Source organism: Odontesthes bonariensis, chromosome 1, assembly GCF_027942865.1.
Source record: "Odontesthes bonariensis isolate fOdoBon6 chromosome 1, fOdoBon6.hap1, whole genome shotgun sequence".
Taxonomy (NCBI): domain Eukaryota; kingdom Metazoa; phylum Chordata; class Actinopteri; order Atheriniformes; family Atherinopsidae; genus Odontesthes; species Odontesthes bonariensis.
The window spans coordinates 11,573,076-11,588,484 of record NC_134506.1 but is presented as its reverse complement, the minus strand read 5'-3'; the positions used below and the strand labels follow the sequence as shown (position 1 = coordinate 11,588,484).

Below are 15,409 nucleotides of genomic sequence, written 5' to 3'. Positions count from 1 at the left end.
CACGCCATTGTTATTTGGCTTGCCCACTTAGAAGACATCATCAGCCTACAAGATGCACTTGAAACGGGACCTGATGATCCCAAAGGTGATCCTAACCCAGTATTTACTAAGATCGATATAAAAGTGGCTTTTGGATGGTGTTCCTGGGTTATGATAAGGGTTAATCAAACAGGGTGAAGAGGTAAGGACTCCTAAATGCAAGAATCACGAACAGAGCCTGGTCATCACAAGACATCTGCAATTGCAGATTATGATAATTACACACTGATAACTGAAAGGAAGAAACCAACGATAGCCTTTTAAAGGGAATCCGTTATGTATAGAAATGCTGACAAGGTACTGTAAGAGTCTGAGTTGTGTCTGAATATTTGTGACAAATGTGTGGTTTGCTGTGCACCCCTATTAATGTATCTGCATGAAAAGTGCATACGTGCCACCATCACCCTGACGAAAATTAGCCTAAATGCTGAGGCTGTGAAAGCAGTTTCTATTCAGATATTCTTATATATATGCCCTCAATCTCAATGATGACCCTTGCAATGAAGATATTGCATTTATACGCTTTTATACGAGTTTAATAGGCATGTAATGTCATAATGTTCAAGACTTATTAATGCCATTTATATATGCTACCTGTGACTTTTTGTAGAGAGTTTCTTTGATTGGCATTGTGGGCAGAAGACCAAGTAACCAATAATATATCCTGTCAATTAGTGAGCGCAAATACAACATCGGGAATAGAATGTGAATAGAATTGCATTTTCAGCATCACCAACTGAAAGCAAATCAAAATATTTGAAGAAATTGAACTGCCTGGCTTCTTTCAGTAGCATTCATTTATACAGCTCAACCGCTTTGCGTATATAATGTATGTTCTCTGCTAAGAACCTTATATCTCTCATAGAGAACTTCTCAAGGTGATCCTTTTAGTTCCGAAACACTCCACTGCAACAAAATCCTCAGGATTCTCCAGAAATGCCAACCAATGGGTTCGGCAAGGCAAGGCAAGGCAAGGCAAGGCAAGGCAAGGCAAGGCAAGGCAAGGCAAGGCTATTTGTATAGCACAATTCAACTACAGGGCGATTCAAAGTGCTTTACAGATACATTAAAACAGTAGAAAAAAAAGCATGATTTAAATTTTAAACAAAAAAGAAAGAAATAAGAACAATAGATAAAATCAGATAAAATCAGTAGTTAAAATGTGTTTAATTTTTTAAACTCAAGCTTCAGATTGCATGCAGCCCAAAAAATATGTTATGAAATATACAATATGTTAAAGGGACACTATGTAATAAATTAAGTAATTTATTAGTTCAAATCAACATATTCATTCATAAATTAGTCCTCATTGGTGTAAAATTATCTCTGTCAAAAATCTCACTTATCCTCCTGAGTGAAGAATAACTTGTCTGTATCTACATAGAGCGGGCAAGCTCTATGGAGGCTGCCATGTCCTTCCGGTCTATGAAAAACGACGAAGTGCCGAGAGAGACATAAAGCACTTCGAATCGCGATTTCCCCAACGCCAGGCCTGGAAGCGGAAATGACGTAATTTTGACGTCATGTCCGCCGAATGGCTTATTACTGGCGCTAATGGTAAATAGATTTTATCTCGTAAATTATCCCACTAATAATGCATTGATTGTTACCAAACTTCTGCCGTAGTACACATAGGCTCTTAACTCACAAAACGAGGCATTAGAAAGTTTGTGAGTTTACCGGGAGTTTATTTAAAGGAACATCCAGATAGCAACTACACACTGCTGCTAATGCTACCGCTGCGTCGACGTCACTTCCGGTAACTCCCGGAATATGACTAACATTGTTTGCACACCAAAGGCTATGTCAACTTATGTTATCTGACATGTTATCTGTCATTTGTATTTATAGTGTTGTTGTATGTGTGTTATGTAATCGTTTGTACTGTGTGTCTTGATGTCTTTTTGTTTGTATGGACCTTGAGTCTGAAGGCATAGCTTCTTGAATCTTGACACATACCGCCTGCCGTAGTTCAAGAAGTTGCAACGCACATTTGAAAACGCGAGGCGCTAGAGAGCAAATTCATTCGACTTTGCAAAATAAAATTGCACCACTAGATGGGGGAAGAAATTACATAATGTCCCTTTAAGGAGTGGAGTCTAGAAATATTCTGTTTTTAAAAATTGTTCCAACAAAATACAATGAACCCCTCAATTTAATGAATCACCATCTTTGCAGCATAGAGGTTGTGAATAATCACTGGTATGTAACAATGTGTGAAGTGCAGTGAACCCCATATGTTCACAGAAATCAAACACTTGTTCACATCACTCGAAACTCCATTAGGGGAATGTTATCAAAGATCTCTAGCCCTGTGGTGGAGGGTGATGTTCCAGTATCTGCTGTTATTTCTTTTTGATCCTCGTTACTTTGTCTCATCTCTCCAAAGCATTCAACAACTCTTATTTTGTACATCTGAATGATCACACCTTCCACTTATCCACATCACACCACAGGCTATCTCAAAAAGTGGCATGAAATGCCAGATCATTAGGCGAAGAGCCGCTGCTGTGGTCTGCATCATCAGAAACAGAACACACTTAAGGCGCTTTTGAGGCTGATGGAGTGCCATGCTGAACCCAAACAGAAAGAAATGCCTGCACAGAAAAGGGGCAAAAGAAGCAGAATCATTTGGTTTACAAGACATCAAATAGATCAGAAAAAAAAAGACATTATTTATGGAGAAAAAAGGATAACATGACTGAATGACAGTTAAAAGTCCATGTAAAGCAAATTCAGAGATTTACATTTGTAAACCACATAAAAAGGTGAAAACTGTGTTACACCAAATTGCTTTGGTTAAACTTTGAGTTTAATGATTTTCTGTTTCAGTCTGAAATCAGGGCTCCATGACAAAGCAGAGTTGTATTCAAGGCAGGGAGGAGCTGACTCCACCATTAATACTGTAATCTTATACCTATACAATGTATTAGCCTTTGAGGAACCAACCATGACACATAGCCGTGTATCTGACAGACAGCTAGCCTACTGTTGTGCCTTCATCACGGAAATTTGTCTTCTGAGGATTTTTCAGAATCTGCAGAACTGGGGCGATCTAATTTAGTGAGGATTGGTTCATGTAACCAATCCTCACTAAATTAGATCACCCCAGAAGAAGAACTGGATTCATTTTGTGAATAGCCAAGCTGAAACACAGCACCACAAACATTGGAGATGCAACCCATCAGATCAGGGAGTAGGATTCATGCTCTGTGGATTAAAGTTAACAATCTCTCACTCCTGTTTTCATGGCTCTCTGTGCACATAGCGTACTTAGTGACCTACACACTGTGTATTGATTTTGTAAAGTCAATGCCACACCGTGGAGAGGAAAGGCTCCCAAACAACTTAGAAAACCAAAGTTAGAGGACTAATTACAGTCAGTTGATGGTCATTAGGGGTGGGTATTGGCAAAGAAGTCACGATTCAATTCGAATCACGATTCACATGCCACGATGCGATACAATCATGATGCATCACGATACTTGAATTATTGCGATGCATCGCAATGCATTGCGATATTTTCACTTAACATACGTAAAAAAAAAATACCGCCATTACCAGTGGCTGACTGTCTGTGTATGATCTGGATAGTGTCTTCAATTGATACATAACTCAAAGCAAATCAATTCATAACTGTATTTATTGAAACAACTTTTGGAGGTATTGCCATTAAAAAATATATTACTGGACACACATATTACTATTACTGGACACACTCATCACAAAAAGTGCATAGGATTTATAAAACTTAAAATAACAAAATAGGGATGATCAGTACAGACGAAAAAAGTGCATAGGCTTTATAAAACTATAAAAAAATAAATTAAATATTGCAAACATCTCTTGCAGCGAAATGCATCAATTGCATGTGTCCTATCATTAAAGGCATAAAAAGCCCCCCCCCCCCCAAAAAAAAATAAATAAATAAAAAAAAATCGATACTCAGCGTCAAGAATCGATGCAGTAGATCGCGAAAATTAGAATCGCGATGCATCGTCATGACGATTATTTTGCACACCCCTAATGGTCATAGGATTAATTTTATACAGAGACATGGTGATAGAGTTTGAGATTATTGGCGATGTCTGCTTAATTTTAAACCTAGACCTTTCACAAACTTACTGTCACGTTTCTGTTGGTTACATCACAAATACAAAGTACACTATATTGCCAAAAGTATTCACATTCCCCTTCCAAATAATTTATTTCAGGTGTTCCAATCACTTCCATGGCCACAGATGTATAAATTCAAGCACCTAGACATGCAGACTCACTGCACGAAAAGAGGGATTTGTGTCACTGTGGACGGCAGTGAACATCCGCGAATTTGCCTAATTTTCGGACGCACCTGGGCGCTTGCAGGCAGACAAACTTTAAGTTTGTTGAGCGAGAAAATCGTCGGAAACGAACCCGACTCGTGGCGGGCTCTCACAGCGGGGTGCTAATGGCTCAGCAATTAGCACCCCGCTGTGAGAGTGCCTGGACCTCTCACTGGCCTCGCTGGTATTGGACGAAAAAGGCACGTGATTACATAAAAAAGCTCCTGTAAAGCTGACCGCCCATTGGCCAATAAGGTTAATATATGCATACTTTATATGGGCATATCACTCAGCAATTATGATTAATAATTGTGATTATGATTACTAATATTCCTGGGATGTTTGTGTACTTCATATATTCACGCCATTCTTATAAGCTGCACTATGACTAGGCTATGAATGCAGGCATGAATGACGTGAATCTATTGAGGAAATGAAAAAGGAAACTTTTTTTTAAGCGCTTTTATTGCCACACCACACAATGTACATAGCTTACATTGTAATAAGAACCATATTGATAATAAAGAATTGAAAACTATAGGCTATACACACACTGCTGTAGCCTACAATATACACAATAAGCCTAAACGCCGCCGTTTGGAATCTGCATTCTTCGCATTACTCCGGTCCCTGCAGGGTCTGCGGGAGTTGTCAGACGTCCTCATCCTGGATCAGAAGCTGGCTTCTGGGAGCTGTTGGAATAACCAATAAATAATCAAAACATAGTCTAGCCATGCACAGCATATTGACAACTTGTCTATAAAGTAACGAAAGTCATATTGACAGCGTATATGTTCTTACTCTCTTTCACTCCTCTGTGGTGAGACTGTGAGTATTTCGGGATGGCTTCAAGACGCGCCTGTAGCACAGCACACAGGTCCGTCACGCAGCTAAAAACAAACAAACAAGAGGAATGAATAAAATGACCAGTGCTTAAAAGTGTCAGTGCCAGAGCCGTGGTAAAAGTCAGCGCCGCTCACCCTCGATAGTGTCCCCGTCTACCTCTCTGAAGTTCGGACTGTTTGACACCGCCTCCTTCAAGCGACTCGTTACATCCATATTGTGAGGTGACAGTAGCCTGTAAAAACAACAGGCCTATGGTTAATAAAAAAAAACTGCATTGACGTAACGTAACATCGGGTCCAACTCAACTAGATATTGGGAGAACATTCACTTATTCTTACCCTTGACCTGGATTATAATGCCACGGTGAGTTATGCAGGCGGCGAACTGCTTCCTATAAATTGAAAACACGAAATTCATTTTTTTAAATAAAGCAACTCACACTGGTTTTCACGTGATGGACACAATTAAGTTGAGTTTAGCCTAAAGCCACAGTCAATAACCTACTCTTACCGCGGTTTTCGGATTCTGTATCCGCCTTCTCTTGGGGGTGCGCTCTTCAACTTCTCTGGAATGTAACTTCAGTCCGTTCTCGACGGCCATCTTGCCTCCAACCTAGCGAATCTCTCGTCGATTCCCTCCAGAACCCTCTCCACGACCGTATCCACAGTGCTGGCCACCATACGAGACATCCCGGTCATGGCATTCAACAGGACTTTCATTTGATCTGCCTGTAAGCAAGTGAGTAAGTAAGTTTAATATACAGCACATTTAAAATCAGCGAGAACTGTCCCAAGTGCTGTACAGTGTCAACAAGACTAAAATTAAACAATCAAATGGTCATGTGCAAGTAGAAAAAAACACACAAACCTGTAGACCCGCAGAGAGTTGCTGGGGAGTTGAAAGCAAGTCGTCTTCCAGCCATTGTATTCCGCAAACCAGGTCAGTTTTCACAGCACGGGACCTCAGCGATTTCTGTCTGCCTTTCTGCCGCCAGATCTGCTCCTTAAACTTTTTGTTTACACTGCACGACACAATGTTTCTCATACGTGATTGAACGAGAGCTTATGCGAGCCGTTAAGCTCCACCAATCATATGCGTACACGTCATTACACGGAATACTCGCGAGACAACCTCCCGTCCTTTTGCTATTTAATGTTGTCTGACCACAGCTGGCAATTTGCACTGTTTTGACACAAAAATGGACTCTGCAAGGACAAAGAAAAGACCTCGGCGATATTGTGACCATTGTGACACCGAATGAAGCCATACACAATAAAACACTGAGCGCACTACTGCACATTATGTATACAGGCCAGATTTCTATATTTTTATTTCTATATTTCTATTTTATTTAAGAAACCTTTTAGAATATTGCTGTTGCATGCTTATTTTATCTTTATCTTATCTTTATTATTATACATTTGGACATCCAGTGCGGGCAACAAAGAAAAGAATTTCATTGTTCAGGGAAACATGTTTCTAACTGCACATATGACAATAAACCTTTGAATCCTTGAATCCTTGAATTTTGCCCACAAAAAGCGGTATTACAGAAGAGGTGTTTGGGAGAAAAAAAAACAGATATGCATCACCTGTCACCAGCAGACAGCGTGCACCTCTTCTTTTTCAAGACAACACAGCAACAAACTTGGCTGGAGTTGGAGGTGATGGTGATGAACGTGTAGAAACAGGCCTGCCCACCCCCCACCTCACCTCACCCCACCCCACTTGAAAATGACTGTGGCAGCTCCTGACCTGATCACTGGCGTTTACATATTAAAGGCTCTCCTAAGTAGGGGAGGGGAGGGGGGCATGGGGGAGCAGTTGCCAGGTCAATTTGCGACAACTTGGGCCAAGTTTTCACTTTTACCACCGCAAATGCAGGGGCTTAACGTATGCGGACATGTAAGGAGCCACATACATCCACAAATCCCTCTTTTCATGCAGTGACTGCTTTCTACAAACATTTATGAAAGAATGGGTCGCTCTCAGGAGCTCAGTGAATTCCTGCGTGGTACCGTGATAGGATACCACCTGTGCAACAAGTCCAGTCGTGAGATTTTCTTACTACTAAATATTCCACAGTCAACTGTCAGTGGTATTATAACAAAGTGGAAGCTATTGGGGTCGACAGTAACTCAGCCGCAAACTGGTAGGCCAGGTAAAATGACAGAGCGGGGTCAGCGGTTAGCTGAGGCGCATAGTGCGCCGAGGTCTCCAACTACAGACCTCGGAACTTCATGTGGCCTTCAGATTAGCTTAAGAACAGTGCGTAGAGAGCTGTTTATGTTTATGTTTATGCATTTAGCAGACGCTTTTATCCAAAGCGACTTACAAAAAAACTCCAAAAATATCCATTTTGATATGTCAGAGAGACAGTTTGAGATTCGTGCTGAGACCGTGTGGTCGTCAGGTGGGAATGACAGACAGAGCTGGGTATCGTCAGCATAACATTGGTATGAGAAGAGTGATGATTGATTGATCTGGCCCAGTGAGGTGATGTATAGAGCTTCATGGAGTGGGTTTCCATGGCCGAGCAGCTGCATCCAAGCCATACATCACCAAATGCAATGCAAGTGTAAAGTTTGATGAAGGGGGGATTATGGTGTGGGGTTTTTCAGGAGTTGGGCTTGGCCCCTTATTTCCAGTGAAAGGAAACTGAATGCTGAAAGAAATTTAGGACAATTTCATGCTCCCAACTTTGTGGAAACACTTTGGGGATGGCCCCTCCTGTTCCAACATGACTGCGCACCAGTGCACAAAGCAACATCCATAAAGACATGGATGAGTGAGTCTGTTGTGGAAGAACTTGACTGGCCTGAACAGAGTCCTGACCTTAACTCGATAGAACACCTTTGGGATGAATTCGAGCAGAGACTGCGAGGCAGGCCTTCTCATCCAACATCAGTGTCTGACCTCACAAATGCGCTTCTGGAAGAATTGGAAAAAATTCCCATAAACATACTCATAAACCTTGTGGAAAGATTGCCCAGAAGAGTTGAAGCTGTTATAGCTGCAAAGGGTGGACTGATGTCATATTAAACCCTATGGATTAAGAATGTGATGTCACTTAAGTTCATAATGTGTGTAAAGGCAGATGAGCGATTACTTTAGGCAATATAGTGTAACTCTAAAGGTGATATATGGTACAAAACAAATATGCACTTTAGAGAATAATTTGAGCATTATGTAGAATGAAGATGTTTTTGCTTGAAATAAGCAAAAAAATCTGCCAACGGAACTAGTGAAAATCGGCTTGTCAAGATTTCACTAAACAAGTCCCTATATCTTGCTGAAATTGTACTTGTTAGGCAATTGTGTCTTATATTAAGTGTAATGAGATATTTTGACTAGAAATGAGACAAATATACAATACTTGGTAAGATTTAGATTTTTTCCATTCCTTGCATTCATTTGTTTTATTTATCAACTACAATCATAAATAAATTCCTTTGTGTAAGGTATTTTGTGTGCTACCAGAATTACTACTTCCTGATGAAAATCCAGCATATTCTTTTGAAAGACAACAAATATTAAAGTGAAAATATCTTTGATTCAACCAAAGAACATTATTATAAAATAAAAGAATTAAGTAAAAATTTAACATTTCAAATGTGCAGCTAAAAAAAATCAGTCTTTTTGATATATCAGTGTGGAATTTAAAATATGTTTTCTTTGAGGCAACCTCTGGGAACTGAACCTCATTCATTCACAGTATCTCATGTGATCACAGACTGTAAGGTGAATAAGTCATTCTAAAGAATGTCTTGAGTACATTGTTTGCGGTTTTGAATCTCAGAGTTTTGTGTCAGCATTGCAAGCCTGCCTCAGAAATGTTTTCTCTCTTTGTGGGTCTAAGCTCATTTAAAATGAACTGAGGCCTGAGTGGAAAACTGTTCTACAATGCGATCATTTGAAATGTAATATTCTCTTAGGTAATCATGGATGCTACATCCTAGAACATGGCAACAGTTATGGATCTTGGTAGAATTCTTTCTTGGATTCTTTGGATACAGCAATGACGTGTTCAGCCCTGAGCATTCTCCAAAGTGTTCCTAAGCTCCTGTAGTGATTTTCACAACACATAGTGCCTTTTTTTTAAAATACAGCAATGTCTAAAGGTCTAAAGATTCAAAGCCATTCGAAGGGTAAAGAGGAGATGAAAGAATTAAGGCTGAATAATATACAAAAGGTTTTGGAGCATATCTTTTTCTTTTTTAATTAAAACATTAACTTCAAATCCTTACATAGGCTACTGTTTAACACCTGTGTTTCTCTTGTATTTTTCCACCTTCCAATTCTAACATGGACTTCTACTCTAAGAAAATGAACAAGAGAAAAGATGTCACAACAGGCACAATGCAAATTGCCTCCTCTGGCTTTGAGTGCAGTATGGACGTAAGCTTATTCTGTACCATGTCTGGCGTATCCTCACCTCTGCTGTTATCAAACAGAATATATCTTGGTATTCATTACAAATACTGTAAGTGTTGAGAAGGAGTCTCGTTTGCCAGGTAAGTGAGTGTTAAGAGGTCTTAGCAAAGCAAGTCTTTTGATCAATGTAGGCACTGAGGCTTATTCAGTTCACTGCGACCCCTGCTCTGTGCTCCTCTGTGACTCAAGAGATTAGGCTGGTGTGCACACACTGATCACCACACCTACTGGAAAGGAGCCCACTGTTCAGCTTCAGCACATACAGGCCTTTCAAAGGCTTGCTACTCAAGCTTACAGTGTGAAATTGAAGCAAAAAGTAGAACTGTGAGAAATGTTATTTAGTCAATATGAGAAGTAACATACTGGTCGTCCTTTACCCCTGTCAACTCCTCATCCTTTGCAATCTCTTTTCCAACTCTGACAGTCTGGGAGTGATGAGCCATGGTTGTCAATACACTTGTCACACAGCCTCTCCTGAAGCCAATGGCTTAAAACGGAATTTCAACATTTGCATTCCAATTAGCATAAATGTAAGGAAGTGGAACAAGTAGCTTTCAAAGTCATCCAGCAGGGCGCATATTCAGCAAGAAGCTGAAGAAAGAAAAAAAAAGGAAAAAGGAAAGCATGTGTAAGAGAGAAAGGGACTGAGGGCGCAGAGCAAGAGAGGAGGGCAGAGAAACAGAGGAACAAGAGTTCTGTATTATAATAGTGTGCTTGGGCTGTGTGTTTGACTCACTCGTGGATGTCTTTTATGAGCTTGCGATTTCACACTGCGTGGAAAATCCGTCCTGCTGTCAGGCTACTAAGGCATTCAGAGAGTCACTTTTAATGACATTCCCCTCTGAGATCTGATCCTGATTAAAGACACACAAAGACAAAATGCAGGAAAATCCCCGTTTGTTGCTTGAGGTACGGAAGGGTTAACACACAAGTGTGATGGCCTAAAAAGAAGATCTATGACAGAGTATATGGAAGGTCTTTATGTTGCAGTGTGGGTGACAGGGATCTCTAACTCTCCCTTATAAGGTGATTCAATGCATATCTAGATACATTGGGTTAGAAACAATTCAAGGACGATACATTTGTAAACAGAATGATTCTTTTCAGTTAGATACAATGCAGTCTGATACAGTTCTTAACATTATTAAACATGTCATGTTCATAATTTTGTTACTTCATTGAAGTACTGCTATCAAAGATGGCAGTTTTGTTCTTCCTTTTTACATGGCTGCTAAGTTTTAAGTTCAGCTTAGAGTAAAAAAAGACGTGCACTGAAAAAAGCGACTTTTTGGTGAAGTAAACTATATCAGAGTAACTGTCATAATTTCTACCTTGTATTTTTAAGATTCAGTAAGAACTAGAGTTTCTTAAGAAAAATTAAACATTTTATTAACGTAATACATGAATTATGGGGGAAGAATAAGTTTTACTTACGTTTCCTCATACAATTTGAATGTTTAATAGTTGTATGTACATAAACCTAGAAATACTACATAAACTTTACTCTGAAAGTGTATAGTTTTGAAACGCATGCACGACTCATCCGTACGTTAGATGCAGGATCACAGAGCGAGGTGGAGCATGAATGACAGTAATTTCACAGGTAAGTTATTACTGTTCTGTTTTAAATTTGTGGTAATATATAAGTCTGCATGTAGTTTGACGCAAGATATGTCACTGTTCATAAGTTCATTTAAAGTTAGCATAACGCCATATTGGTCCGTGCTGGTCTGTAAGTGGGGGGGGTATCATTTTACTCAGGATTCATATGTTTTGGTAGTTAAATGTAAGAATCGATTGTTCATTACACGCTTTTACTAGCAAATAAATCTGTCATGTGTGAATTGTTTTATTTAGCTAGACAAACCAAAATGTTAATTTACGTTTGTTCATGATACAGTTAATTTCATATTAAAGGGACACTATGTAATTTCTTCCCCCATCTAGTGGTGCAATTTTATTTTGCAAAGTTGAATGAATTTGCTCTCTAGCGCCTCACGTTTTCAAATGTGCGCTGCAACTTCTTGAACTACGGCAAGCGGAATGTGTCAAGATTCAAGAAGCTATAGCTTCAGACTCAAGGTCCATACAAACAAAAAGAAATCAAGACACACAGTACAAAGGATTATATAACACACATACAACAACACTATGAATACAGATGACAGATAACATGTCAGATAACATAACATCTCCTTTGGTGTGCAAGCACTGCAATTAGTCATATTCCGGGAGTTACCGGAAGTGACGTTGACGCAGCGTTAGCATTAGCCTGTGTTAGCAATAGGAGCATTAGCAGCGGTAAATAAACTCCCGGTAAACTTACAAACTTTCTAATGCCTCGTTTTGTGAACTAAGAGCCTATGTGTACTACGGCAGAAGTTTGGTAACAATCAATGCATTATTAGTGGGATCATTTACGAGATAAAATCTATTTAGCATTTTTTTTTTTTTTTTTAAACTTTATTAGTAAATCAACAAAATAACAGTTTACAAATGTGAGCATAACGCCAAAAAGAAGATATCCAGGGGGAGCATAGGAATAATAATAAAAAGAAGAAGATGATGCACTTACAAAAAGAAAGCTAATGAACACAAAGACATATGTGCCAAGGAATAAAATCTATTTAGCATTAGCGGCTGTAATAAGCCATTTGGCGGAAATGACGTCACAATGACGTCATTTCTGCTTGTAGGCCTGGTGGGGAAATCGCGATTCGAAGTGCTTTATGTCCCTCTCGGCACTTCGTCATTTTTCATAGACCGGAAGGACATGGCAGCCTCCATAGAGCTTACCTGCTCTATGTAGATACAGACTAGTTATTCTTCACTCAGGAGGATAAGTGAGATTTTTGACAGAGATCATTTTACACCAATGAGAACTAACTTATGAATGAATATGTTGATTTGAGCTAATAAATGACTTAATTTATTACATAGTGTCCCTTTAAGTCTTTTTAAAAAAAATTTCTATCAACAGGAAGCAAATCAGAACAGAACATTATTCTCATCATTCAGGCAAGTAGAAAATAATGTCTGCATGATGTAATATTGTTTTGTTATTTTCCCTTATTCATCCATAATAACATAATATAATGGATTGAAGCCGTAGAATTGTGGCTGAATGTTTTAGACCATTGTTTTAATACCACAAAGTGTGTTCATATTCAGGGTTGGCACTTTGGAGGACAGTTGGAGTTTTGTAGACAGTTGAAGTTTAGGTCTAAAGAGAGGAGGTCGAGGAAGAATTCAACAGGGATAAAGAGTAGGCCTCTTGTGATATGAAATGGCCGTGCAAAAGATGCAATTTTAGGTCATCAAAACGTTTAGAGCTCATAAAACATTATAGGTTGAAGCATCCACACACTGGTCAAGGCCGGTCACTACCCTGCTTGTACTCAGATTGTCCTTGTCTATTTAAAAGTTGGGGGTTTATTTAAAACTTCATGCACCTTTGTCTAGAAATCATACACAGACTCAACAGTAAGGGCAGATAGTTTAATTTTTGTGTCTTGTATTTAATTCATGTAGTTTTAACACAGAAGTAACATTTTGAACACCTTGGGACTCTAAACTGTGAAATGTGTTTTTAAAGATTGTGACTACAGTATGAATATATATTCCTGACCCTCTCACAGAAGTTGTTTTGAGCATGTTTGTGTGTGTCAAATGTTCTTGAATATCTAAGTATTATATTTCTGTAATGAATTTTGAAACTCAGAGGGTTGTAAGTTTTTCACTGCATATTTGAAAAGCACTATTCCAGATCTGTACTGCATGTACAAAAGTAATGGGACACCTACACAATCTAATGCAATTATTTCCAGTACACAGCTCTGCCAGCTTCTGCTTTTGTTAAGCTTCTACATGCTCAGTTTTTATTTACACTGTCAGAAAGGTGATACTTTGACTTTGTATTACTGAAGTTGTAGTGGATGGTGCTGGTCTACCATTATAGTGCATTATGTTGACAGTGTTCCTAATATTTTGTCCCAATAGTGTTTATTGGATGCACTGTCTGTTATTTTCATGTCAGTCATGCCAATGTTAAACGTATGGCTGCCCCATAAAAGATTGGGCAATTCAATCCACAATAGTAGTGGATTTACTTTGACTGTTCTTGTTAAACTGTTTAAAATAAAAAAATAAGCAGTTTAATTGCATTGTAATTAAGTTGTGTAATATGTGATAAATATATATTAAATGCATAGAGTATTGGTTAAATTTATTTGGTAACAAAAATTTATCAAAAGAATAAAGGCAATGATTACCTCATTTTAGTGAGTAATGTAATGTAATGCAACTAAGTAAATTCAAATGTCAAGCACAAGAAAATAATTAAAATCTACTAAATTACTTCATAACAGCAAATTCTACAGATATATAAAATTTATTTAAAATTTTGAGTAAAATGATGTTCCTGCCTATGAAAAACAAGTAGACTTTACTTAATTTGTTTAAATAAATATAACTTAAAACTTAGATCTAATTAAGTAAATGTTACTTAATATCTTCACAACTGTTATGTTTTATGGTAAGTAAAATTTACTTGATACTGGCATGTAAGTGTTACTTGATATTGCAGCATTAAATCTTACTTAAATCATTTGAGTGCAAATACTTACAAAGGGTTTTTTAAGTAAATCTTGTGAGTTATTTTTTTCAGTGTGTGTAGGTGGTTGTGGATGCTCACAGAGGTGGATGGGTTGGTGTGGATAACTATGATAAAAAAAACAGTTAATGGTGCTGTGTTGACATAACTATACATTTATGCAATGACCAATGGTGAGCATAACCAGAACTTAAGTATTCCACTTAAAAACAATATATAGCCGAAAGTGGGTGTAGATTACTCGTGACAAGATCGTGTCCAATTTGGACCATCAGACCCTTCACTGCCCATTTTTAAAACTCATTTTAAGCTCATTTTTATTCCCTGGCTTTTAAACCAGCATGAAACTCTGTTTCTGTTATTGTTTTATTGTTTTTATTGTTTTAATATTGTTGTTGTTTATTGTTGTTTTTGCATTGTTCTTGTGTTTTATGCCTTGTATTTCGTGTTGTACGGCACTTTGTTTCAGCCACGGCTGTGTTAAAAGGCTATATAAATAAAGTTGAGTTAAGATAAGTAACATAACCCTGGGCCTTGTTCTAGTATGATCTTGCAACATTGTGGGCTTAGTGCAGGCCATTCTTTTGATTTTTTTTTTTATGACAGTTTAATTATTTTCAAATGATTTCAGAGGAAAATGAATCATGTGTTGCACAAGTCATCTGCAGAGGCTAGCTATTGCAACATGGAAACAAAACAAAATGACTACAATCTGAGTGCTTGTTCAACCTAATCATTTTTACTGTTAAATTAGAACCCTGACAGTTTTATTATGGTATATTGTAATTCTTGCACTTTGCTGACACTTTATTATTTTCATCAACCAACTTATCACTCAGGGTTTCTGCTCCCATTGTGTGACAACGGATGTGTCTTATCTATCTGATACCCTCCTCTTCTTCACCAAAACAGCTTTCATGGCATCCATATGTCTGTTGCACTCTCTATCTCCTCTGCTTCTCCTGTCTCCTTTTCCTTCATCCAACCCTCCTGCAACAAAAATCTAATCTTTTCTCACTTTTTGGTCTTATCATTAGGCTTGATCATCTATTTTATACACAGTATGAACCAAATAGGATATTTGAACATCAGTATGTTCAAATGTTCTCCGACAGTTCCACTTCTACTGTTTGTTCAGCTTCGTACTCTGTATATT

General features: G+C 38.3%; 1 long non-coding RNA gene across 1 annotated transcript; it reads right to left on the bottom strand.

Annotated features, from left to right (window-relative positions):
- Positions 1–5,390: 5,390 nt before the first annotated feature.
- LOC142384160 (uncharacterized) lies at positions 5,391–5,784 on the bottom strand. Its single transcript, XR_012770027.1, has 3 exons — positions 5,718–5,784; positions 5,546–5,598; positions 5,391–5,439 (listed from the first exon to the last, which is right to left on the bottom strand). It is a non-coding gene; the product is annotated as an uncharacterized LOC142384160 (long non-coding RNA).
- Positions 5,785–15,409: the final 9,625 nt, after the last annotated feature.